The sequence below is a fragment of the Myotis yumanensis genome, unplaced genomic scaffold (assembly GCF_028538775.1).
Source record: "Myotis yumanensis isolate MYYU_CA2020_CCGP unplaced genomic scaffold, mMyoYum1.0.hap1 SCAF_3, whole genome shotgun sequence".
Lineage (NCBI taxonomy): Eukaryota > Metazoa > Chordata > Mammalia > Chiroptera > Vespertilionidae > Myotis > Myotis yumanensis.
Window position 1 is genome coordinate 213,668,693 of NW_027223754.1, and position 13,952 is coordinate 213,682,644.

The window sequence follows — 13,952 nt, forward strand, 5'->3', positions numbered from 1 at the left end:
CGGGTCCAGGGGTCCCAGGTGCCTGCACCCCAGGCTGAGGGCAGAGCCCCCCAGAGGAGGCTGGCTCAGAGACCCTCCAGGCTGGGGCTGCGGAGAGCAGCGGGGGGTCCCACAGCCCCTGGCCGGGTGCTTGTGGCCAGCCTGCGAGGGGGATGCTGGCGTGTGAGCACCTGGGAGCCACCAGAGCCAAGGGGGCCTGCAGGCTGCAGGCAGGGAAGGCTGGCTGGAGGAGGAGGCCTTCCTCCTGGGACCCTGGGGGGTGGGGAGGGTAAGGCAGCTGAGCCCTCCCCTTCTGACCAGGCCCAGGAGAGGGAGCTGCTGTTCTGAGCCCAGATTCAACCCTCCCCTTCGCGGGGGTCTTCCCCGACCACCCCCCCAAGCCATCGCTGCCCCGGGAGCAGGCCTGCCCGCCTTGGCTCCAGGAGGCATGACTCGCCCTCCCCTGTGGCCCTGGTGTCAAGAGCAGCCCCGGCACAGCCCGCACAGGGCACCTGCCCCAGATTGATCAGTGAGGAAGCTGAGCTGAGAGAAGGCAACGTGCCTTAAAGGCACAGGGCGCAGAAGTGGCAGAGGTCTGGCTCCAAGGGCCCCAGCCACCTGCCTCCCATCAGCTCTCAGCCCAGCGTCCCCTGGGTGCCTCCCACCGGAGCCTGCCCAGCAGAGGGCGAGCCCACATCCTGGCCGCCTGTGCCTGGCACCGCCTAGCCACCTGCACGGGTCTGATCCTGCCAGCACCCAGTGATTCACGCTTCCCCGGGAGCCCGGCCCAGCTCCAGGCGGGCGCTGGGAGCACAGAGCAGGGCGGCCACAGGGCAGAAGGTAGGATGTGCGTCCCAGCCCCGCCCCTGGGCAAGGCGGGCCTGGTCTGCCCGCCGGCCTCCTCCCTCCCACGCGGCTGCTCCGCGGCTCCAGAAATGTGGACGTGAAACTTCTCTGGAAGCCAGAGCTGCGTGGGAAGGACAATGCAGGGAGGGGCGGTGGGCAGGGGCCCGGGATGCCCGCCTCCCTGCCCCGGCCTCTGCGGCCTCCCTGGACCGGGCTCCTTGCCCGTCCTGGGTTATTCAATGGAGGCCCGCTAACGCCCGTGGAGTCCTGGGGTCTGAGTCGGGGGCCTGAGAGATAAAACACCTGGACCCCGGGGGCCCTGAGGCGGGACCCTCGCCCTCCTCACTCCAAGCTCAGAGGCCAGGCCCGGGTTCTCAGTGCTGTTATGGGCTGAGGTGCGTCCCCCTAAAATTCACCTGTTGAAACCCTCACCCCCTGGCCCTCAGAATGTGGCTGTATTTGGAGACGAGGCCTTCAGAGAGGTGGTGACGATAAAGTGAGATCGTGGGGTGGGTCCCCACCCAACTGGACTGTGTCCTTATACGAGGAAGTCGGGGCGTGCAGGGGCCAGGGCGCCCGGGCACAGAGGGAGCTGTGTGAAGAGAAGCGGCCTCGGCGGAAACCCGACCTGCCGGCACGGACCTCGGGCCTCCAGCCTCCGGGAGCTGGAACGGAGAGGAAACCGTTTCTGACCGTCCAGCCACGCAGGCTGTGGTATTTGCCACCCCAGCAAAGTAACACGGTGGCCGTCCGCCCTGGGGGGAGGGGGTAATTCTGAGCTCAGTGGGGAGGGGCCTGGCTCACGCAAGACAAGACCCCGGGGAGAAGGTCACGAACCAAGGCCAGGCTTTCGTGAGGTGCAATTCCTGCAGTTGAGCTAATGGGGAGAGGGCTGGGCCGGGGTCAGGCCGGGGCTCAGCACAGCCCTGGGCCATGGGAGGCAAGAGGCAGCTCTGCCCGAGGCGCTGCCGGGCCTGCCGCCCGGAGCTGGCTGTCTAGGCTCCCAGAACCGTCCACACCAGCCTTCAAAGGCCCCGAGACCCAGTTCCGCTGACAGCGTCCCCGCCCCCTGGCCCACCTCTGCCGGGCACAGGCCCCTCCCACATGCCTTTCCTGGAAAGCCCACTCAGCCTCCCCTCCCCCACCTCCCCTCCCTCATGCCACTGAGTGCCCGGCAGCCCACAGTGTGGGCACCACCCCGCGGGGCTCCCCGCCCGGCCGCCGCGTGCAGGGCTACAGACTGTGCCCGCCCACCTGTCACGGTGGAGGTGGCCGGGCTGCCAGCTGGGCCGGAGAGCCTGGGCTCAGCCCGCGGCCGGGAGCCTCCGTCAATCAGCCTGCCACCCGCTCGCAGCCACCTGTCCCTGTCCGGTCTGCAGGCTTGGGCTGCGGCCCACGTCTGGGCAGCTGGTCGAAGCCAGACATCCTGCCCCGCCAGGCAACACCCACGGCATCGCCAGGTGACCTCGCACGCTGGCTGCCTGGGCCCTGAGGTCCTGCCTACACGCACGGCATTGCCACCCAGCACCCCCTGGGTCATCCATGCCAGACCTGCTGGCCCTGCCCGCCCAGAGCCCTGGTCGCCACCGGGGCCAGGCACCCGCCGCACCTGCCAGCACCATCCCCTCCGTGGCCTCTGACCTACTTTCCCTCCGTCCCAGGAGGCCCTGGCCTGGTTTATGGTGACTGCTGTCTACATAGACCGGGCTTCCTCCCCGTCAGGCAGCCACAGGACCTGCCGCCTAAACATCTGGGTGGGGCAGGAGACACCGCACCAGCCGACGCGTAGGCTGCCAGGCACGTCCCCTCTGCCCTCCCCCTGCCCTCCACCCTGGAGGAGGAGCCGTCCAGCGGCGGCGCATCAAGGCTGCCTGCCTGGAAGAAACATCCGGGCCCACAGAGGCCCAAACGTGGAGCGTGAGCTGCTGGGTGACAAAACGCTCATCCCTCCGTGGCACCCGTGGCCCGGACGATCATCGCGGGGCCTGGGAGCGTCTGCCCACTTACAGACGGGAAGACTGAGGCCAGGGAAGGAGCCTGACCTACAGAATTCACACGGAGAGGTCACTAGATGGGGGTGCTCCCAGGCCGCTCTGGTGGGAGAGTCTGGAGTGTGAGAACAGAAGCCGTGTGGGCTGTGGCCTGCGCCCGCAGCTGGCACTGCCCGGGGCACCGGGGCAGGAGCAGTCGGTTCCACCCTCCAGGACACGCAGGACTGTCCTGCCTGACCTGCTCTTGCCCCCACCCAGACTCAACTCCCGGAGGTCAGAGGCCGCACCTGCCCCCTCGGGGCTCAGTCAGTGAGGCGGGGCAGCCGAAAACAATCCCCAAAGCGGCCAGGGACCTGGGCTCCAGGCACACCCGGGAGCCGCGGGGAGCACACCAAGGGGAGGACCCCAAAGGCCATGTTGGGGTTGGATCTGGCCCCCTTGGGCTCCCAGGTTGCCGGGCCCCTGCCAGGCCCCTGCCAGGATGCCTGTCCCTGTACTCGGCACCAACCCTCCTGCATCCTCAAGGTGATGCTCTGAGGGGCGGACAGTCCTGGGGAGCCGAGGGACCGGGTCAGGGTGACCTGCGGACTCGAGGTCCCTCCCACCACCTGGCCACCTGTGGGCAGCATTCCGGTTTCCTCCTGTGGGGAGCCGGCCAGCCTGCCTCCCTGGGAGGTTGGCCTAGAGGCAGGCGCTCCGGATAAGGCCGGTTCCTGTTGGGTGAACTCTGGGGCGGCTCCCGGTGGGAGGGACACCCCCCGGCCCCCGTGCCACTGGAGGAAGCTGGGCAGTGGGGTGGGTGGGAGACCAGAGACCAGAGCGCGGGCCTCCTTAGGGGCAGGGAGAGCCCAGGCGGGCGGCGGGCTGTGGGCGCCTCCCCGGGTCTCAGCACAGGGTCCGCTTGGGGTGCAGTGTGGTCTGACTCCTGTTAGGGGCTGGGAGCTGCTGCAAGGTCCAGCCGCAGGAGTCGGGGGAGGGGTGCTGGGGAGGCCCCCATCCTGGCGACACCTGTGCCCAGCCCTAGTTGCGAGAGGCCTTTGTCCCCCTGGTTGGGTGTGATGCCCTTGTAATGAGCTAATCTAGATTATAAAAGGCCTGTGGCCCTAACGACCAAAGACCGGCGCGCACGGGTGGGCGGGACCACTCGATTTCGCGTGCTGGGCTTCTAGTTATTAATAATAGGACAGGAGCGAAGGGAAGGCCAGGCATTACAGGCATGTTCCCTGCAAAACACTGGGGGAGGGAACCACAGAGTGAAGACACGCACGTCCAGTGAAGCCGGGAAGGCGGGAAGGTGCCTGCTGTCAGCTACACCTGGGAACAGAGGTCATTGGCCGGAGTGGGCATGGCCACGGCGGGGGGGGGGGGGGGGGGGCCGAAATGGGGGTATTAATCCTCTGAACAAAGAAGTTGGCTCCTCTCCGCACGCTGGGCTCGTGGCTCCCCTTGGCTTCCTGGCGTTCTCCGTGTGGCCCACGCCGTGGACCCCCACCACGGACTGATGCTGGCCCCGACCCGGCTCCACCACGGAGAGGAAGCGGCTTGGCGTCTCGCTCGGCTGCACCCCAGCCACACCCCCAGCCGCACATCTATGGCCCGAGCAAGGGGATGGGACTCGCAGAGCCGTAAACTGCGATGTTCAGGCCGATAAGGCAGCTCGCCCAGCCTGTTTATTTGCCTTTTTATAAGGAAAGTCCATAAAAACAGAGAGCGACATGGCAAAGGCCCGGGAGCCAGGTGGCCCGACTCATCGGGGGGCAGGGAGGGGCACGGCGACGTCTGTTAAGGGGCGTTGAGTGCGTGGGGACAGGGGGCAAGGGAGGGGCACGTCTGTTAAGGGGCGTTGAGTGCGTGGGGACGGGGGGAGGGCAAGGGAGGGGCTGCTGGGGAGAAACCCTGCTTCCCACAGGCCCCAGTGCAAGCAGCCCCCCCCCCCCGGCCCCAGGAGACACCGGACGAGGAAGGACAGTCTGTGTCCAGTTCACAGGTTTTGCAACATAAACAAGGGGCGTCACACTGAGTCCAAAGAGGAAAATACAGAAAGGAGGGGAGAAGGTCAGTGGAAACAGGCCGATCCCAGCGATTCGTGAAGTCCACTCCTGGGGGCAGAGACCAGCCACGCTGAGCGGGCGGCTGGGCGTGATGGTGGCCGAGGACCCTGCGTGGGGGGGGACGGGGGGGGGACTCCAAGGACAATACAGGACAATGGAGACGTGTGGACAGAGCATGAGAGCCAGCGGTGGAGACGGGGAGGGAACTTGGACTTGGCGCAGGGAGATCCCGGAACCTGGAGCAGCTCGCTCCTCCCCCGTACAGATGGGGAAACTGAGGCCAGAGAGGGGCAGCGGCCTCGGAGAAGTACAGGAATGCAGCCAGTCCTGCAACTCACGGAGGAAGCTGGGCAGTGGGGTGGGTGGGAGACCTCCCGTGTGCCAGGCCAGGCGGGAGGGGCCCCACCTGTGCGCAAAGGCCGACAGACGAGGGCTCCGCAGAGCTCACAGGGCACAGGGAGTCCCAGGCCGGGCCTTGGCTCTGAGAGCTCCCAGCAGAGGGTCCGGCCGGGACCAGGGTCGGAGGGCCTCCTGGGAAAAGGGGGTTAGGTTTCCATCAGGAAGAACTGGGTGCACTGTGGGCGGGGTGAGTGGGTGCCCCGAGGCAGAAGCTCCCGTCCTCGCAGGAGAAGGCATGTCACAGTTTGCAGAACTGGAAGCGGGGAATCGGGGGCCCCTGCCCGGCCCCCACGCCCTCCGTGACCCACACTCTGCTCTGTGTCGGTCGGGGCTGCTCACAGCCTTCCCTGGGGACACGCTGGCTGTGCCCATTTTACAGAAGATGGGCTAGAGGCTCTGAGGCCCGGTCTGCTGCAGGGGGTGGGGGCGAGGGGGGGAGAGGAGGCCCTGCTCTTTCTGAGCCGGACACTGCGTTCACAGGCAGTCTCCCTCGTCCGCAGGGGAGGGGACAATAAGACGTCCAACAACCAAACAAAAGGAAAAGCCGGGGCCTGTGAAGCGCTTTCTCAGAGGCCCTGGCCCCCAGGGCTTTGTACACATGTGGGGTTGAGAGAAGCTGTCCCCGTGTAACCACACACACAGTGGGTCCGTGCTGCCTGTTACTACTTGAGCCAATTAAGGAGAGACAGGGTTGAATCACACCTGAGCATTTGCTGGCAGCACGGGAGAGCCACAGGGCATCCACAAAAGTCTGCTCTGCAGCCCATCGTAAGCCGGCTGCTTATCTATATTACAAAGGGCCAATAGACAAAGTGTCCCCTTGGGAGTTCGACCTGGAGACCGGGAGTTCGATTGCTCGCTATGACGTGCGCTGACCACCAGGGGGCTGGTGCGGAACAAAGGAAGGTCCCGGCCGGCAGCCAGAAGGCCCCGATTGGCTCTGATCGCCAGCCAGGCCCAGGGACCCAAATTTCATGCCTCTAGTCTACATATATAAAAGCCTAAGTGACCGGAGGACCGGTCGACTGGTTGCTATGACATGCACTGACCACCAGGGGGTAGACACTCAACACAGGAGCTGTCCCCTGGTGGTCAGTGCGCTTCTATAGCGGGAGTGCCGCTCAGCTGACCGATGGACACCGGACACCGGGCTCATGACTGGCAAGCACAGCTGCGGCGGCACGAGCCTCTCCCGCCTCCACAGCAGCGCTACCAAGTGGCGGCGGCAGGCGCAGGGGGCCGGGATGAGCAGGAGCTGCACGACGCCCGGCCCGGGCTCCTCCCCGGCTGCCTGCCGCTTCGTGCACTACTACATCCCCCGAGAGGTCCCGGATTGCGAGAGGGCGCAGGCCAGGCTGAGGGACCCCATCGGTGCACGAATCCGTGCACCGGGCCTCTAGCATAGGTGTCAGTACAAAGGAAAGTAGGCAAAAAGGCAGTTTACAGATATGCAAAGGGATTAGGGGTCTTCAAAGGGCTGAGTGACATGCAAGGGCCGGGGCTTCATGGGGAAATGGCCAAAGGGAGTCAATTACCAGGTGAGCCGGCTGGAGGTCTGCAAAGGCCTGCCGGTAGCAAAAAGGGCCGGGGACCCTCGAAGGGCTGGCGACCCTGGTTCCTGTAACTAATCCTTGTTCATCGACCCTTGACAACAGGCCGCCCCTCCGGGGCAGCGGCAGCCGGGAGGAATGTGCCTTCCTTCACCAGAATAACCACCACGTTCACGGAGCATGATTCCTGTGCATGCAACACTAGCTGGTGCCCCCACATCCTGTTCCTGGCCCCTCCCACCCACGCTCGTCATTTCTCGCCAACGTCAACGTGGGGAGCGTCCAAATCCATAGAGAATTTTTTTTTTTTTGCGTTTATTTGAGCCAAACTGTCAACAATTGCTGGGAAGCAAAATCTCAACGGATTGGGGTAATGCTCTAGAGCAGCGGTTCTCAACCTGTGGGTCGCGACCCTTTTGGGGGTCGAACGACCCTTTCACAGGGGTCGCCTAAGACCAGGGGTCCTCAAACTACGGCCCGCGGGCCACATGCAAATACAAATATTGTATTTGTTCCCGTTTTGTTTTTTTTACTTCAAAATAAGATATGTGCAGTGTGCATAGGAATTTGTTCATAGGTTTTTTTTAAACTATAGTCCGGCCCTCCAACGGTCTGAGGGACAGTGAACTGGCCCCCTGTTTAAAAAGTTTGAGGACCCCTGCTCTAAGACCATCGGAAAACACATATATCATTACATATTGTTTTTGTGATTAATCACGATGCTTTAATCATGTTCAATTTGTAACCATGAAAATACATCCTGCCTATCAGATATTTACATGACGATTCATAACAGTAGCAACATGACAGTGATGAAGTAGCAACGAAAATAATTCTATGGTTGGGGGTCACCACCACATGACGAACTGTATGAAAGGGTCGCGGCGTCAGGAAGGTTGAGAACCACTGCTCTAGAGGGTGACAGTTTTGCACCTTATTTTATACATGACCGTCCAGGGGGTGACAGGAAATCCACTGGTGACAGAGTAGGGAGGCGGGAGCGAGCACAGCGGGGAACCTGTGGACTGGATGGGAAGTGAAGGGACAGACACAGACGTCTCTCTCACTCTCTCACGCGGTGGGCGCGGTGGGCGCAGGGCAGTTCGCAGTTAATGATGAACCAATAACAAGAACAATGAGAGGCTGGTGGTCTCAGCTGGGGCCCGAGGAAAAGGGAACGACCCCGGCATTCCAAAGGCCTGGGGTCCCAGATGCAAAAAGGCCACAGACAGGCTCCGTCCAGGCAAGACTGGCCTCTGTCAGGGAAGGTTCGGGGCCAGATCATAGCTCCCTGGATGGGCCAGCGAGAAAGCTTTCGTTTCCGACCGTCCTGTGCGGCTGGCTGCTTGGTCTGAGTGTGTCCCGCCGCCAGAGGCCTCGCTCGATCAGGCTGAGGAAAATGCACATCTTGTGCCGTATCTGAGCCTGATTGGCCTGGGCTGTCAGGGTCATTCCACACCCCAGGAAGGAAGAGGCCTCCCAACCAAACTCCCAGAACCAGCGGGCCTTCCTGCTTCCCTGGGCCCCAGAGGGATTTTGTTAAAGTGGAAAACCAGGTTCCATCCAAGTCCACGGCGCCCCCCCCCCCCGCCCCCCGCCCCAGGGCCCTTCCCCCCAGCCTCCCTCCTCCTGCTCCAGGCTCTGCAGCAGCCAAGACTCCTGTCACCTCAGCCCCTTTGCACTTCCCCAAACATGCTTTCCACCCTGGACTCCTATCGGCCGGCTCTCCCGTCACTCCAGTCTCTGCTCCCGTCCCTGATCACTCGCCCACTCCCGCCCCCCGCCCCCCGCCCCCCCCCCCGCTTTGTTTTTCTAAAGTGTTTATCACCACGCGCTGTCCTGGGTGTTCCCTGTCCTGGGTGTTCCTGTGCTGGCTTAGGGCTCCCTGACCGAGGGCAGGGCTTCACGCAGGAGCCCCGCCGTTTGTACCACACGTGCATGTTCTCCCGGCTCCCGTGGGGGCTGGGTGATCAGGGCGATGCCACAGAGGGAAGTGACTCCTCTCGTCCATATGCTCCCTGCAGGCAGACCCCTTCTTACCTGTCGGCATTCTAATCCCTAGAGTTCCCCCCTTGCCCCTGGAGTTTCACAAAAGCAGCCCCTTACCAGGAAGCGCCTCTCCCAGCCGATGGGGGAACGTACGCATTATTTATCAAAGATTTGCAGGAACCTTGTGCAGGACTCACATCAACAGACTAAGCACAGTCTTCCTCGAACCCCTGCTGGCGCCCAGAGGTCTGGGGTCGGCCACCTCTTGCCCCTCCCACCTCCCCTTCCCTTCACATAAAAGAAGCCTGAATTCTGCGCTCCCTTAAAGGGAATCTGAGGCATCGCGAGGTCTCCCCTCTTCTCAGTGGGTGCCTCCCCGATCAATAACCCTTTTGTGGACGGGAGGGGCCACGTGCTGACCTGACAGCTCAGGGGAGGCCTGCGTGGCGGCCTTGCAGACTCAGAGACCTAAGGTCACCACAGGGATGGTCTGAAATTAAACTGTAACTAAAGCAGTGATGGTGGGTGGTCACCTCCTGGGCCAGTATCTTCCCTGACAAGGTCAGCCTTTACCTTCACTGAGCCCACCTGTCTTTTTGCATCTATGAGAACAGACCCTTGACATGTCTGGGTAACTTGTAACTTCCCTTTTTCTGGACCCCTTGGGGCACAGCCTAATGTGCTGGGCGCCAGGACAGAGACCACAGATTCCTTCATTGTTACTGTTCTCATGTTATTGTTGACTGTTAACTTCCCTGCACCCACCTGAGTAAAAGAGGCATGTGTCTCCCCGTTTTACTTTTTATTTAATCCCAGGGGTTCCCCCGCTTTGCTTGCTCCCGCCTCTCTGCTCTGTCACCAGCACGTTCCCTGCAGGCCACCCTCGCCCCTCCTTTGACTGAAACGTGTAAATACAGATGTAACCCGCCGTTCTCTGGAGCAGCGGTTCTCAACCTTCGTAACGCCGCGACCCTTTAATACAGTTCCTCATGTGGTGGTGACCCCCAATTTCATTGTTACAAATTGAACATAATGAGCCCTGGCCGGTTTGGCTCAGTGGATAGAGCGTTGGCCTGCGAACTGAAAGGTCCCAGGTTCGATTCCGGTCAAGGGCACATGCCCGGGTTGTGGGCTCGATCCCCAGTGGGGGACTTGCAGGAGGCAGACAAATTGAACATAATGAAAGTATCGTGATTAATCACGAAAACAATATGTAATTATATATGTGTTTTCCAATGGTCTTGGGCGACCCCTGTGAAAGGATCGTTCAATCCCCAAAGGGGTGGCGACCCACAGGTTGAGAACCGCGGCTCTAGAGCACTATCCCAATCTGTTGAGGTTCTGCTTCTTGGCAATTGTCGACAGTTTGGCTCCAACAAACTCACAAAATGCGTTCCAGGTTTGAGTGGTTTTACGGTGACACAGGTGCCCGCCTGCCCTGCAGCCTGAGATCCGGCCGGAGGGGACACCTTCCGGATCCTGCCCATCATCCTCTTCGTCATGGAATCTCGGAGGTGCTTCCCCAGACAGCTGTCTCCCCTCACGCCCACGGCCCCAGGTGTATCTGGAAGCGAAAGCAGAGCCTAAGGCCACGGCTTTCCAGCAGGCGGTTTCCTGGGGGAGCGGCCTGGGGGCAGGAGCCGGGGCCTGGGAGCCTGGTCAGTCGAGGAGCAGGCCAGGCCTCCTGTGGCTGGTGCACCACCTGCGGGACCCCCAGCCCTGTGGGTTGAGCCTCAGGGTTGGCCACCCCAGGTTCATCCTCCCCCTCTCACCCCCCGTAGGGTATTAATTTCAATCTTGCAGATGTCAGGTGCCTGGTGTTAAAGCAAGGGGGCCGGGCAGAGAGACAGCTGAGCCTCCTCGGGCAGGTGGCCCTCCGAGGAGAGGTGGCCCTGAGGCAGCGGGCCGCCAGCTGCTGGAGTGAAAGGTGGGCCTGAGGCTGTGAACTGGCTGAGAGGTGCCAGGGCTGGGAGGTCTGGGAGGCCTTGTTTTTTCGTTTTGTTTGTTTTTTTCATTTTTGTGTCCCTGGAGCCAATATGGAGCCTGGCGAAGTGTAGGTATCCTATAAATATTCGCTGAACGAGTGAATGGATGACAATGCAAGCATAGGGAAGGCAATGGAACAATATTCATTGGAGACGAAGTGGAGTTTAAATCAAGGGTTGTATACAGAGACACTGACTGGGGCAGTAGCAGGGCCAGGTGGGGCCTGGGGCAGACCAGCTGGCACCTGCCTGTCAAAGGGTGACCAGCCCCTCAGCTCCACGCAGAATCTTGGACCCTTGTCAGATGGTTGGAGATTCTAACAGAAGCCAGGAACCCGCATTTGGTCCTGGCTGGTGTGCTCACTGGTTAGAGCGCTGGCCTGTGCACTGAAGCATCTCAGGTTCAATTCCCGGTCAAGGGCACGTACCTGGGTTGCAGCTTTGATCCCTGGTCCCTGTCGGGAGCATGTGGAGGAACCAATTGATGTGTCTCTCTCACATCAATGTTTCTTTCTCCCTCTCCCTCTCTCCCCCCCTCCCCCCCTCCTCCCTTCCCGTCTCTCCCTCTCTCTCCTGCTCTCTCCCCCCTCCCTCTGTTTGCCCCCCTCCCTTCCACTCTCTCTAAAAAAAAAAAAAAAAAATCGATGGAAAAAATATCCTTGGTTGAGAATTAACCAAAAACAAAAATCAAAACAATAAAGAAACCCACATCCGCATGTGGGGAACCTTGTGCTTTTAAACGTCGGCACCTCATGGAGATCTGACCTAGAACCCCGGCGGGAAAACAAACCTCATGCAGTTCAGCTGGACTGCCAAGGTCATTCTTCAAGGTCAGAGGCTGGGAAACACACAGCAGCCGTGTGTGTGTGTGTGTGTGTGTGCGAGTGCGCCTGTGTGTGTGTGTGTGCGCGCGTGCGCCTGTGTGTGTGTGTGTGCGCGTGCGCCTGTGTGTGTGTGTGTGCGCGTGCGCCTGTGTGTGTGTAAATGCCCCAAACAGCACCAGCACAGAATCACAAAGGACAACTTCCTAGAACTTCAAGAAGATAATGAATGTGAACGTACCACATGCAGGTGGACTCGGCTGGGACCCCAGCCAGACGGGAGCCGTGGGGTCAGCCCAGAGCCAGGCTCCAAGTCCAGGGGGCCGAGCGCCTGGGTAACGGGCCACAGTCACCACGCGGGACAGTCCTGGGCGGGGGCCAGGGGTCCAGGAGCTTCTGGGCGCAGCCAAGGATCAGGCCAGCCAAGGCCCAGAGCCCTGGCTTTGCTTTCTAACCATCGCTGTACTGAGGTGTCGTCCACACGCTACACACTCCCCTCGCTTAGAGCACGCAGCGCCGGGCCAGTGCGTGTTTACCATGATCACTGTCAGAACATGTCATCGCCATAAAGAAACCTCACACCTTAGCAGCCACCCCACCATCCCCTCAGCCCTAGGCAACGCCTAACCTACCCCTGTCTGTGAATTTGCCTGTGGTGGGTGTTTTGTGCAGACGGAGTCACACAATATGTGACTTTTCTTAGAGCATGTGTTCAAGATTCACCCGTGTTGTAGCACGAAGCAGTACGTCACTCTAACCACTGAGCTACACCAGCCGGGCTCCCCTGTCTTTCTGATCCAGCCACCTGGGGGCATGAGGCTCACTTCCTCGCTCCTCTCGGGCCACCCTCGTGTCGTTGGCAGTGAAGCTGACAATTTGACGTCTGCCCTTTGTGTTTCGCTTGGCTCTGAACGTGGGAGGGGTGCTATTTTGAGGCCCCCAAATCCCCATCATCACCTCTGTGTCCCCCTTGGGTACAATGAGCCCACCCTCTCGGGGGCCACTGCCCCCGGGCAGACGTCCACTCCGCCCCTGCAAACCTAGGTCCGGCCTTTCCTTTCCCTTCTCCTCGTGAGTGAACTCCTGGGGCAGACACCCCACCCAACTGCCCAGGGGCCCAGTGGCTACGTCTCTGGGTCTCCCAGCTCCGTGGTTGGCTGGTTGGTGACGCCTGCCCCGGTCTCCCAGCTCCGTGGCGGAGTGGTGATGTCTGCCCTGGTCGGGAGGGACAGCAGCACGGGGCGGCTGTTGGCTCAGATGCCCGACGGCTCCGGCTCCATCCGGAGTCTACGGCGTCAGCGGCCAGCTCTGCCTTCACAAGGCCACACTCACGAGCAGGCCTGAGACCCGACAGCCGGCGGGGAACCCAGGCAGCGCGCACGACACTGTTTTATGCTTCCGGCCTGTGTGACATTTCCCCAAGATTTACAAGCGCATGAAAAGACGCTCAGCACCATCAGTTCTTAGGGAGATGCAAGTCAAATCCACAATAAAATGCCGCCTCATTCCCAGTCGGACGCCACCATAAAACACTGGGAGAGAAGCGGTGGCCTGGGTGTGGGCAGTCGGAGCCCGGCACTGCTTGTGGGCATGGAGGTGGGGCCACTGCCGTGCACCACAGTCTGGCACCACAGCATGGACAGGCCACGGCACGGACAGGCCACGGCACGGACAGGCCACGGCACGGAGAGGCCACGGCATGGAGAGGTCACGGCATGGAGAGGCCACACCTTTCTCCCACCAGCCAGTTCAGCCAGGAGCTGGCCCCCAGAGCAGGCCCTCCAAGGTCGCCTTGTCTGCCCCGGTGACCAGCCCTCCTGCCGGCCAGGGCCCCAGCTTTGGCATCTGAAGTCCCCGCCCTGGTAGATCATTTCGTTTCGAGCGGCGGTCGCCTCAGGGTCTCGCCCCAGGTCTCGCAGCCTCTCTGGGCATGGCGCTGGGCAGCGGGGCTCACTTCAGGTGATCCCGGTGGGTGGCCCCATTTAGGCCTGGAGCACAAGCAGAACAGGCAGTGCCAATGAGTGGCTGCCAGGAGCCAGAGCCGGGGCCAGCCCGCTGCCAGCCTCCCGCAGGCTGACCTGGAGGGCCGTGGAAAATTCCACAGCTGAGTGCCTCCCGGTGGGAGGTGCTGAGAGGGTGCCCTGCCCCTGCTCCCTCCTGCTTGTCCGCTGGCCGAGGGCGAGAGCAAGGAAGGCCAGGGAGGCACAGCCTGCAGACCCTGATTCGGGAACCGGGACGGGGGCTGAGTCGCAGCTCCCAACTCCCAGGGGGTCTGGGCACAGGTGGTCCTCGCGGTGCCAGAGACACGTGGTGGTCTGCTCGGTGCTGTCCCGCCTGGACC